The sequence below is a fragment of the Ovis canadensis genome, chromosome 1 (assembly GCF_042477335.2).
Source record: "Ovis canadensis isolate MfBH-ARS-UI-01 breed Bighorn chromosome 1, ARS-UI_OviCan_v2, whole genome shotgun sequence".
Lineage (NCBI taxonomy): Eukaryota > Metazoa > Chordata > Mammalia > Artiodactyla > Bovidae > Ovis > Ovis canadensis.
Window position 1 is genome coordinate 23,091,840 of NC_091245.1, and position 12,017 is coordinate 23,103,856.

Consider the following 12,017-nt stretch of genomic DNA (forward strand, 5'->3'; position numbering starts at 1 on the left):
GAGTCTGTCCCTGGGAAGGAACCAAACCTTCCCAAGGTCCCAAGCCCCTTGAAAGTTCTGATCCTGGCCCCCCAGCCAAGACATGCACCCAGTTAGAGACCAGCAGCAACGCTGGCCACCATCTGGCCTTTACATACATTCACAACTATTCCTGTTTTTGTTTCCCACTGAACCTGCTACCATGCTGTGCATCATGTGGGCGCTCAGTATATATATATTTACAAAATTATGTGTTGAAAGAATAATGTTGCAAATCAAATCCAAGACAGTTGGACATGCTCTTTCACAAGATGTATGGGACACCCAAAGGAAGTGGTGTTCCCTCCAGCCCAAGAGGACTGCAGGAACTGAGTTCATCCATTCACTGCCCCTACAGTAACAGGAACAGCCTGGATACCCAGGGGGCTGAGTGGTAAAGAATCCACCTGCCAATGCAGGAGATGTGGGTTCGATCCCTGAATTGGGAAGATTCTCTAGAGTAGGAAATGGCAACCCACTCCAGTATTCTTGCCTGAAAATCCCATGGACAGAGGAGCCTGGAGGGCTACAGTTCGTGGGGTCACAAGGAGTAGGACACGACTGAGCAGGGTAGAACAGTCAGGAAGTAACAGTAGCAGGTAGTAACAGTCAGGAAGAGAAGAGCCTGCGTCGGACAAGCCACGTTTCGTCATAGCTGGGCAACCCTGAACAAGTCAGCCACCCTCTCTGAGGCTCAGGGCTCAAGGGGAGCCCTGAGATCTTGGGACTGCTCAATTAAAATGACCCATAGGGAGCCGTGTGAACTCTGTCTTACAACAATGTAATGTTATTATTGCCGTGAGTGTGAGCACTCAAAGCAGAGATCCAGCGAGGGGGACGCCAGCCCAGGTGGCCTTGGAACCATAAGTATTTCCTACCCCTTGGAGACCTGGGGACGGAGGCGGATACTGTGGATGGAGAGCCAAAGGGAGGCATCCCTCCTCCAGGCTGAACTCTGCTCTTGAACTTTTTATCTTCTATTTCAGGTACTAGCTTCTGTTCCTTGTCCGACTGTCTCACACCTTTCACTCCCTTCAGCCTCTACAGAAAAGGAGGGTCCTTCAAGGTGTGAATAAAGAAATGAATAGATTCACCAACCCATCTATCAATCACAATACTCCTTTGGGGAGAAAGCTTTTATTCTTAAATTGGGAAATAATACAGCATGCGTCATTTTACTGTATTTCACAGATATTGCTTTTTAATTCTCTTTTACAAATTGAAGGTTTGCGGCAAGCTGGTGTTGACCAGATCTACCAGCACCACTTCTCCGGCACCTTTGCTCGTTAGATGTCTGTATGTCACGTACTGATAATTCTTGCAAATATATTTGTTATGGTGAAATCAGTGGGCTTTGGTATTACTACTGTAATTGTTTTGGGGCACCATCAGCTGCACCCATATAAGACAAGGAACTAAGCAATAAATGTCGTGGGTATTTTGACTGCTCCACTGACAACTGGTCCCCCATCTCTCTCTTTCTTCTCGGGCCTCCTTGTTCCCTGAGACACCGTAATACTGAAAGTTAGGCCAATTAATAATCCAATAACGGCCTCCAGGTGTTCAAGTGGTAGGAATAACTGCATGTATCCTTGCCTAGAGAATCCCATGCACAGAGAAGCCTGGCCGGCCAAAAACCAAAGCTAGAAATGATTAAACTTAGCAAGGAAACCATGGAGATACCCAAGACAGGCCGAAATCAAGGTCTCTGGCACCAAACAATTAGCCAAACTGTGAACACAAAGGAAAAGTTCTTGAAGGAAATTAAAAGTGCTGCTCCAGTGAACACATGAATGACAAGAAAGCAAAACTGCTCATTGCAGATATGGAGAAAGCGTTAGTGGCCTGGATAGAAGGTCAAATCTCCTACAACATTCCCTTAAGCCAAAGCCTGACCCAGACCAAGGCCCTAAGTCTTCTGTTCTGTGAAGGCTGAGAGAGGTAAGAAAGCTGCAGAAGAAAAGTTTGAAGTCATCAGATCGGTTTGTGAGGTTTAAGGAATGAAGTTGTCTCCATAACACCAAGGTGCAAGAGGAAGCAGCAAGTGCTGATGCAGAAGCTGCAACAAGTAATCCAGAAGATCAAGCTGGGATAATTAATGAAAATAGCTACACTAAACAACAGAGTCTCAAGTGGATGAAACAGCTTTATACTGGAAGAAGATGCCATCTAGGACTTCCATAGTTAGAGAGCAGAGGTCAACGCCTGGCTTCTACGCTTCAAAAGATTAGCCGACTCTCTTGTTAGGGGCTTAAAGCAGTCAGTGATTTTAGTTGAAGCCAGTGTTCATTTACCATCCTGAAAATCCTAGGGTCCTCAAGAATTCAGAATTAAATCGACTCTGTCTGTGCTCCATAAATGGAACAACAAAGCCTGGATGACAGCACATCTGTTTACAACATGGTTTGCTGAATATTTTAAGCCCACTGTTGAGACCTACTGTTCAGGAAAAAAAAATTCTTTTCAAAACATTTCTACTCACTGACATTGCACCTGGTCATTTAAGAGCTCTGATGGAGATGTACAATGAGACTAACGTTGTTTTCACGTCTGCTAACACAACATCCATTCTGCAGCCAGGGATCAAGGAGTCATTTCGACTTTCAAGCCTTAGTTTTTTAAGAAATATATTTCATAAGGCTACAGCTTGCACAGACAGTGATTCCTTGGATGGATCTGAGCAAAGTAAATTCAAAAAACTTCTGTAAAGGATTCACTGTTCTAGATGCCATTAAGAACATTCATGATTCATGGGAAAGGGTCAAAATGCCAATGTTAAAAGGAGTTTGGAAAAAGTTGATTCTAATCCTCACGGATAACTTTGAGGGGTTCAAGACTTCGGTGGAGGAAGTAACTACAGATGTGGCGTAAACAGCAAGAGAGCTAGAATTAGAAGTAGAGCCTGAAGATGTGACTGAATTACTGAAAACTCATGATAAAACTTGAACAGATGAAGAGTTGCTTCTTCAGTTCAGTTCAGTTCAGTCGCTCAGTCGTGTCTGACTCTTTCCGACCCCATGAGTCGCAGCACGCCAGGCCTCCCTGTCCATCACCAACTCCTGGAGTTCACTCAGACTCACGTCCATCGAGTTGGTGATGCCATCCAGCCATCTCATCCTCCATCATCCCCTTTTCCTCCTGCCTCCAGTCCCTCCCAGCATCAGAGTCTTTTCCAGTGAGTCAACTCTTTGCATCAGGTGGCCAAAGTACTGGAGTTTCAGCTTCAGCATCACTCCTTCCAAAGAACACCCAGGACTAATCTCCTTCAGAATGGACTGGTTGGATCTCCTTGCAGTCCAAGGGACTCTCAAGAGTCTTCTCCAACACCACAGTTCAAAAGCATCAATTCTTCGGTGCTCAGCTTTCTTCACAGTCCAACTCTTACATCCATACATGACTACTGGGAAAACCATAGCCTTGACTAGATGGACCTTTGTTGGCAAAGTAATGTCTCTGCTTTTGAATATGCTATCTAGGTTGGTCATAACTTTCCTTCCAAGGAGTAAGCGTCTTTTAATTTCATGGCTGCAGTCGCCATCTTCAGTGATTTTGGAGCCTAGAAAAATAAAGTCTGACACTGTTTCCACTGTTTCCCCATCTATTTCCCATGAAGTGATGGGACCAGATGCCATGATCTTAGTTTTCTGAATGATGAGCTTTAAGCCAACTTTTCACTCTCCTCTTTCACTTTCATCAAGAGGCTTTTTAGTTCCTCTTCACTTTCTGCCATAAGAGTGGTGTCATCTGCATATCTGAGGTTACTGATATTTCTCCCAGCAGCAGACTTGATTCCAGCTTGTGCTTCTTCTAGCCCAGCGTTTCTCATGATGTACTCTGCATGTAAGTTAAATAAGCAGGGTGACAATATACAGCCTTGACGTACTCCTTTTCCTGTTTGGAACCAGTCTGTTGTTCCATCTCCAGTTCTAACTGTTGCTTCCTGACCTGCATACACATTTCTCAAGAGGCAGGTCAGGTGCTCTGGTATTCCCATCTCTTTCAGAATTTTCCACAGTTTATTGTGATCCACACAGTCAAAGGCTTTGGCATAGTCAATAAAGCAGAAATAGATGTTTTTCTGGAACTCTCTTGCTTTTTCCATGATCCAGCGGATGTTGGCAATTTGATCTCTGGTTCCTCTGCCTTTTCGAAAACCAGCTTAACATCTGGAAGTTCACAGTTCACATATTGCTGAAGCTTGGCTTGGAGAATTTTGAGCATTACTTTACCAGCGTGTGAGATGAGCACAATTGTGCGGCAGTTTGAGCATTCTTTGGCATTGCCTTTCTTTGGGATTGGAATGAAAACTGAACTTTTCCAGTCCTGTGGCCACTGCTGAGTTTTCTGAATTTGCTGCATATTGAGTGCAGCACTTTCACAGCATCATCTTTCAGGATTTGAAATAGCTCAACTGGAATTCCATCACCTCCACTAGCTTTGTTCGTAGTGATGCTTTCTAAGGCCCACTTGACTTCACATTCCAGGATGTCTGGCTCTAGGTCAGTGATCACATCATCGTGATTATCTTGGTTGTGAAGGTCCTTTTTGTACAGTTCTTCTGTGTATTCTTGCTACCTCTTCTTAGTATCTTCTACTTCTGTTAGGTCCATACCATTTCTGTCCTTTATCAAGCCCATCTTTGCATGAAATGTTCCCTTAGTATCTCTAATTTTCTTGAAGAGATCTCTAGTCTTTCCCATTCTGTTGTTTTCCTCTATTTCTTTGCATTGATTGCTGAAGAAGGCTTTCTTATTTCTTCTTGCTATTCTTTGGAATTCTGCATTCAGATGCTTATATCTTTCCTTCTGAGGGATGAGCAAAGAGAGTGGTTTCTGGAGACAGAATCTATTCCTGGCATAGATGCAGTGAAGATTTATTGAAATGTCAACAAAGGATCATTTAGAACATTACATAAACTTAATAAAGCAGCAGCAGATTATGAGAGGACTCTCAACCTTCTTTCCAATTTTGAAAGAAATTCTAATATAGGTAAAATGCCATCAAACAGTATTGCATATTACAGAGAGATAGTTCACGAAAGGAAGAATCAATCGAATCAGCAAACTTCATAAGTGTCTTAAGAAACTGCCATAGGCACTCCAACCTTCAGCAACCATCACCTTGATCTCTCAGCAGCCATCAAACTGGAAATAAGTCCTCAAGTCAGCAAAAAGATTACAGCTTGCTGAAGGCCCAGATGATGGTTAGCATTTTTTTTTTGAGCAATAAAGTGTTTTTTAATTAAAGCATGTACATTGTTTTCTCAGGCAAAATGCTATTTCACACTTAATACGGTGTAAACTTAGCTTTGATAGGTACTAGGCAACATAAATATTCATACGACTATAAATTCATTTATTGCAATAGTTGCTTTATTGTGATGGGTGTTCTAGAACTGAAGGCACAACATCTCCAAGGTCTGTCTGTACTGATACAGACACCGCGAGAGAGTCGGTGTTGGGTCCCGTCGCTAAGTGCAGCGTACAGGCCTGTTACATGCTGTGTAGTGTACATGCTGTTACATGCCTAGGACACTGATGCAAGGTCAGAATTGAGGCCAAGAAAGCACACGGCAGGAGTGATGCTTGGGGAAGGGTGTGGGCAAACAGCATGTACACAGGTTCTCTGCCTCTCCATGCCCTCCACATGGGGTGCCTGTCCCCTCCAGAACTATAAATTCATTTATTGCAATAGTCGCTTTATTGGGAGTTTTTGTCTAGAACTGTGTGGGATGGCCCACCCCATTCTGGGACTCAGTAGGAGGCTTCTTTGCCTTTCACAATAAGCTGTGCGCTTCAACTCACAGCAATCAAGAACTTTCTCAGCAATCAAGATTCTATTCAGCCCCCATCTGCCATCCTTTCTCAGTTGTTCAGAACTGGAGGGGCACTGCTCATCGGGAGCCCCCATGGCGCAGTGCCGGGTTTTGATGCAAGGAGAGGGAGGGAGGCAGAGCATGGAAGTCTGTGAATTTCAGCCTCAGGAAGGGAGATTGGCTCTTGGCCAGAAGGTCATGGGGAGCCACAGAAGAGTCTGTGTTTTAGTGGCTGGAAACCACACCCGCAGCATGTGGCTCCTCAGCCAAGGACTTTGGTTGGCCTCAGCTCTGCATGGCGTGGCCATGTACTGCCATCAGTCTGGGCTGGGCTGGTGGTGGGGGGAGAAGAGAGCGGGTGTGAGCACAGGTCTGCACAGGTCAGGTCCAGGCAGACTTATTTGTGAGCCCCAGGGGATGCCTCTGTGGTCTTTCTGTGCTCTCGTGTGTTACTTGGTCCATTTGTGTCTTTGCGTGTCTGAATGTCTACATGCCCACATTCCCATGTGAGCCCACGCCTGGGACGGTGTTGAGAGAGACTGCTTTTATCTAAGGTTCATGGAGGGCTTAGTGAGCACCAGGGGCTCTGCTAAGAGCGACTGTTCATTTTCTCATTTTTATCCTCACAATGACACCGTGAGATTAGTACTGCTGTTATCCCATGTGATAATGGAGGAAACAGAGGCACAAACAGGTTAAAAAACAAGCTTCAGGTCACACTTCTAGCAAAAGGTGGATCTAGCAGCAGATTAAGGCTCTCTGATTTGGAAGCCATGTGCGCATCTCCATGACTGTGGGTGTAGGACCATGATATGAGTTCCGGTGGCACATGTGCCAGGTTTATCTGAACGTCTTTGCCAGGCTGTGCTTGCTTCACCGTGCACCCAGGAGCAGCTACGGCTCTGTGTGTATTTAACTGGGTGAGGCTCGGTGGGCCGATGCTTTGTCCTGTGAATCAGCGTGTTTCTATGTGCCTCCGGCTGCTGGGATGTGCCCCTGTTCTGCACACATCTGGCTCCGACACGCTGCCTGTGGGGAGAGTGGCAGCGGCTCTAATCCTGCCGTGTGTGCCTGCAAAGCTGGGAGAAACCCGACAGACGCAGGCAGGCGGCTCACTGCTGGGGGCCTGGCGGGGTTTATTTTCAGCAACCGAGAAGGCCCCGCGGCATTTAATTAATTCCACTCTCTATGTAAACATCAGCAAACACAGGGTTCCAAAGGCAGAAGCAAGTCCCGCCTCACACCCCCTGCGGCTGCCACTGCTTGGGGACATCGCTGTGGGGCCTGCACGTGTGTGCCTGAGCGCCTGCCAAGAGGGGCTTGGAGGTTCTGCTGTAGCAGCTCCCCGCGATCTGCTCCCCAATTCTGTCTCCTCACCCCATCTTCCCACCCTGGTTTCAGCCTCACAGTGCTGGCCCAGATCCCTGCAAAGTCTAAGGGGAGGGGTGGGGGTGGGGTGCTTTGGTGATCTCTGTTCCCAGCTCCTTCCAGTGGTCTACCCTTCTCAATGGATGCAAGAAAGGACCTTGCATCTTTTTAATGCACATTTAATCTTGTTAAATGCACATTCATGGGATGTTTGGTTTGGATGGGACAGTTATTGACCTTAACATGCACGTGGGGTGTCTGCACACGTGATAGTCACCTTGTGTGTAACACAGGGCACCTACAGCAGGAGAAGCAGAGAGGACCCCGCCACAGTCTCAAGGCCCGAGTGCCCAGTGCTGGCTTCACTAGGATAAGCTCTGTGAACGCTGAAATACTGTGCAATGTAGGAGAGAGGGGTTGCACGGGTCTCTAAACCTTAAAGGAACAGCGATCAGTGAGTGGTTGAGGGGAAAGTTTTCTTCTGAGGAATGAGGAAGGTGGGAGTGAAGTAAGAGGTACCTGGGAGCCAAAGCACGGATGGATATCAGAAGAAGGCTGGTAAGAGGTCTCTCGAGGGAGTCGGGGACCAAGGGATGTGGAGGAGTCTAGGGAAGAAGCTCCTGCTCCTTCTCAGAACACATGGCAGATCCTACCCCACTGCAAGCACCAACAGTACAACTTTGGGCAAATCACTTAGTAACCAGCATCTTTCCCCAAGTGCGACTGTGCCTTAAAACAGAGATGACGTATATGTTTGATGATATATACAAACATCTAGTAGCGTTCACTTCCTAAGACACAGAACCAGTACCTTCAACATCTTATCTCACTCACTTTTTTGATGATCACAAAATACGTATCTGACACAAGTTTTATTTCTAAAATACATGAACTTTTACAAATCAGTAATAAAGAACAACCCAGTAAAAAAAAGCTCTGACGTAAGTACTTGCTAGTGTTAGTGATTAGGTTAAAAAAGAAATCAGCAAATTAAAAAATGCACTGAGATACTTCAACAGTCACCAGAGTACTTTTCCCTTCTTTACTCTTACTTTCTTTTTTTTGAAGTATAATTGCTTTAAAATGTTGTTTCTAGAGTGTCATAAAGGTTGAAGTAAGTCACTCACTCTTCACAGCACCCCTATCCTCTCTCTGCCTCCATCCCCCAGGTTGCAGATGGGGACACAGAGGTTCAGGGATGTCAACTCTCTTATCCAAGGCCATACCCCAGTTAGGCAACAGAGCTAATCCCAAGCCAGGCTTCTCCCAGGCCTCCCGCTCTCACACTGCCTCAGTTTTCTCAGCTCAAAACATGAGTATTCTAGCTTGCGGTTCATGTTTGTGTTCAATCACCGTGGGAACTTTAACTCCACTGAAACGCAGACCTGTTGGGAACAAGACAGAGACATGACTAGCGGGCAGGGAGGAGAGAAGGAGGGCCAAACGGGGACAGAGCTGGGAGCGAGCCTGGCCCAAGAAGAGGGTGTCTTGGAGCTGCTCCTCTGAGATCCTGGAGGGACCAGGAGCCTGAACCCGTCAACTGAGCCACAAAGGCAGGACATCTGGTTGATCAGCCAGACCCAGAATAAGTAAAATGCCCAGGGGCACGCGTAGTATCTACACCAAAGCAAAACACTTCAACAGTCATTTTGTTCCAACTGCAGGGAGGCCGAATGTTCCAACAGCTCTGAGAGAGGAACACAAACCAAAACCCATTCTATCTCCCCAGCGTCTCACTTAGTGCCATTGGCTTTCTCTTTATTTAGCACATTGCTCTTACTGCTCACTTTAGGCAAAGTAAAAAATATGCATGAAGCATTTGGGAGGTCCACACCCAGCCCCCAACCATCCCAGGAGCTCTAAAGTTCCCAAACCATTCATTCTCTCTCTGTGGGGACTTCCAGGAGCTGAGCCTGGTGGCTTGGAAGGGATGACCCTGTGTGCCTCCCAGGCCCAATGGGAGCAATGTGGCCAGCTACAGGGAAATAACTTCTAGAAGCAGTGGGCCAGTGCCTGTGATAGTTATGTAAAGGGCAAGCTGCAGAGCCAGCAGCCTCACAGTGCTGGCCGTTAGGGCTACACCCTCAAACTGTCTGGTTTTCCGGTCTTCCCAGAGTGGGTAGCACTTCCCTACCTTCTTTGAAAACAGAAGCAGCCATTGCTTTGGCCAAGGAAATGTGAGTGGAAATGGTGTGTGTCACCCATGGGCGGCAGCTTCAAAACCAAGTGAAACCTGCCCGCTCTTGATGTCTCTCTGCGTTCTGCTGAGTGGCTGCTCTGAGGCCTCTGGTGGGTTTGTGACAGTCACGTGGTCACATGGGTGAGAGATGAGCGTCTGCTGTTTGAAGCCACTCAAGAGTTTCAGGGTTGCTCCTTGCCGCAACAAAACCTACTTATCCTGACCCTGACCTCCCACAGCCCACACATCTGCTGGGGGTTCCCAAGCACAGTGCGAAAGGCATCCTGCTCACCTCAGTCCCTCTGATGGTGTCCACTCTCAGTTCTACTGTTATCCATACAGCAGCCAGCGTCGCCCTTACTCTCCAGGCCACTCAAAACCCCCCAACAGGATAAGATTCCAGGCCTTCACGGCAGTAGCTCCAGTTCACCTGTCCAGCCTCAGCTCCTGCCACCACTGGCTTCACGCCCTCAGTCCCGTGCAGCCCAGTTATCCCTGTCATCCAAAGGTGCCATGCTTTCTCTCCCTTCCACAACCCTGCAGTGCTATTCCCAACACCCAGAGTGCTCCTCTCTGTCTTCACTTAACCAATTTCTACACCTCCTTTGGGCCTCAACTTAACTCCCACCTCCTCCAGAAAGCCCTCTCTGACTTCCAAGCCAGACTAAAGGCCTCCTCGGTGTCTCCACTCTTATAGTGTCGGTCACTGCATGCTGTCTACTTACTAGCAGCTCCCTATCTCAGGCTGTGGGTTCAACGAAGGCAAGGACTGTATATGTTTTTTCCCCATGTTATCCCCAGCACCTGTCACAGCACTGGCCACTTCATAACTATCAAGCAATGTTAAATGTATGGATGATGAATTCCCCCCACCCCGCACGTAGGTCCTCTGACTGTGGGAGGGGGCAGCCGTCTAATGATGTAGGAGAAGCGTCCAGGTGCACCCTGCCTCCGCCACCACTCCTGCCAACTTGAAGGGGAAGGCAAGGAGTCCTTTTAATAAATGGAGGCCTTCCAAGTGGCTCAGTGGCTGGGACACAGCGAGGGCAGCAGCCTGGGGAGCAATAGTTTTGGGAGCAGTTCGCCAAAGAGTCCCTCAAACAGCCAACACAAAACATAACCCCTGCAGACCCCCTCTGTCCCAAGTGCTCAGCTCAGAGCACACTTAAAGGGGCTTAATGAATTATTATGTCCACATTTCTTGCTGATAAATGACAGCTCATGCTTCATTACCAATTGCTGGTAGTAATATTTAATCAAAGTCTAGTTTCATGCATCAATTGGTTTTGGAAATAATATTTATGGGTCTGGAATGCCTTCAACCTTCAGGCATATGGCCAAAAAGAGTCATTGTGTGGCAACTACTGGTCAAGAATATAAGAAGTGAGATAAAGAATTTCCAAAGATCATTGTTGCCTGTTCAATGCCAGCTCCTCTATTGGATGTTGCAGATGCCAGGATGGAGACAAACTGGTTCCTTCATACCCAGGACCCATCCTTAGATCCAAGCCTTAGCCCTTAGGTGCTTCCATCCTCTGCCAAACCTGATTCTTCATCTAACCCATTAGTTCAAGTCCCCCCTCCTCCAGAGAGCCCTCCATGACTGGCCCGCCCTCCAGGGAGCTCTTGTTCTCTCAGCTCTGCTTGCTCTCTGCTGGGCACACAGGCCTACTCACTGTTCTGCACCCTGGATGAACTTTACCCCTGGGAGTTCTGCCATCCCACTGGACTGCAGGCTCCCCTGGGGCAGGCAGGTTTGCTGCTTGTCTCACTTCTCCTCTCCCCACGCTAGACACCTACTGGCATTAGTCAAGGTCCATTTGATTGGAATGAATGAATTTATAGCCTCTGGACCTTGTACACAAAGGAAGTTTAGAAGTTTTGGTTATATTATGAACCACTCTGTAGATTTTCTCTTCTCCCTGTGCTCCCTAGTTCAGTGAATATGCCAAGCCAGACACCTGGAAGTCATCTGGGAGTCATCCTTCTGTTGCTTTTAATCATTCCCTTATTTATTCATTCATCCGTTCACCTATCCACTCAGTCTTCTATTCCTTCTGTAATTACAGAAGAAACAATGTAATATCTGCTTACATGCCTGTTAGGCCATGTGCTAGGGGCTGGGCACAAGAAATGACGCATTAATCAGAAATGGTCTAGTGGGATTTTACCCTCTGAAGAGCTATTCACACTGGTTTTTCCCCTCTACACCCCCAAGGCCACTGCCTTGGTCTTATTCTCTTCATCCCTGATGGGCTTCTAACTGGTCCTCTGCCTCCTGCCTCCAGCCTTCTCCATCATCATACCCGATCAGAACTTCCAGAATGTAGAGGGGGAAGTAGGGTAGGGTAAAGAGAGCTCTGAATGAGGGCTCAGAGGGCTGGCTCTAGCTCCCTATGTGAACCTGGGTAAGTCATTCTCTAAGCTTCAGTATTTTCAAACGTAAAGTGAACCAATAATCTACACTTTGGTGTGAATCTACCTTGGAGACAGGCCTGGAATCAGAGGAAATCTGTGCTGAACAAGCAAAGCGCATGCTACGTATTAACTCAATCCCCGCAGCAATCATGGGTGGGCAGCAATGCCTATTACCGTTCTGCAACACGGAAGCTGAGGCTCAGAGAGGTGAACTGGCTT

The 12,017-nt window shown here is 47.2% G+C and overlaps 1 protein-coding gene across 1 annotated transcript in view; it reads right to left on the bottom strand.

The window, feature by feature from the left end:
- The window catches only part of TRABD2B (TraB domain containing 2B), a 222,084-nt gene that overhangs the window by 109,360 nt on the left and 100,707 nt on the right, over positions 1-12,017 (bottom strand). The window lies entirely within an intron of this gene.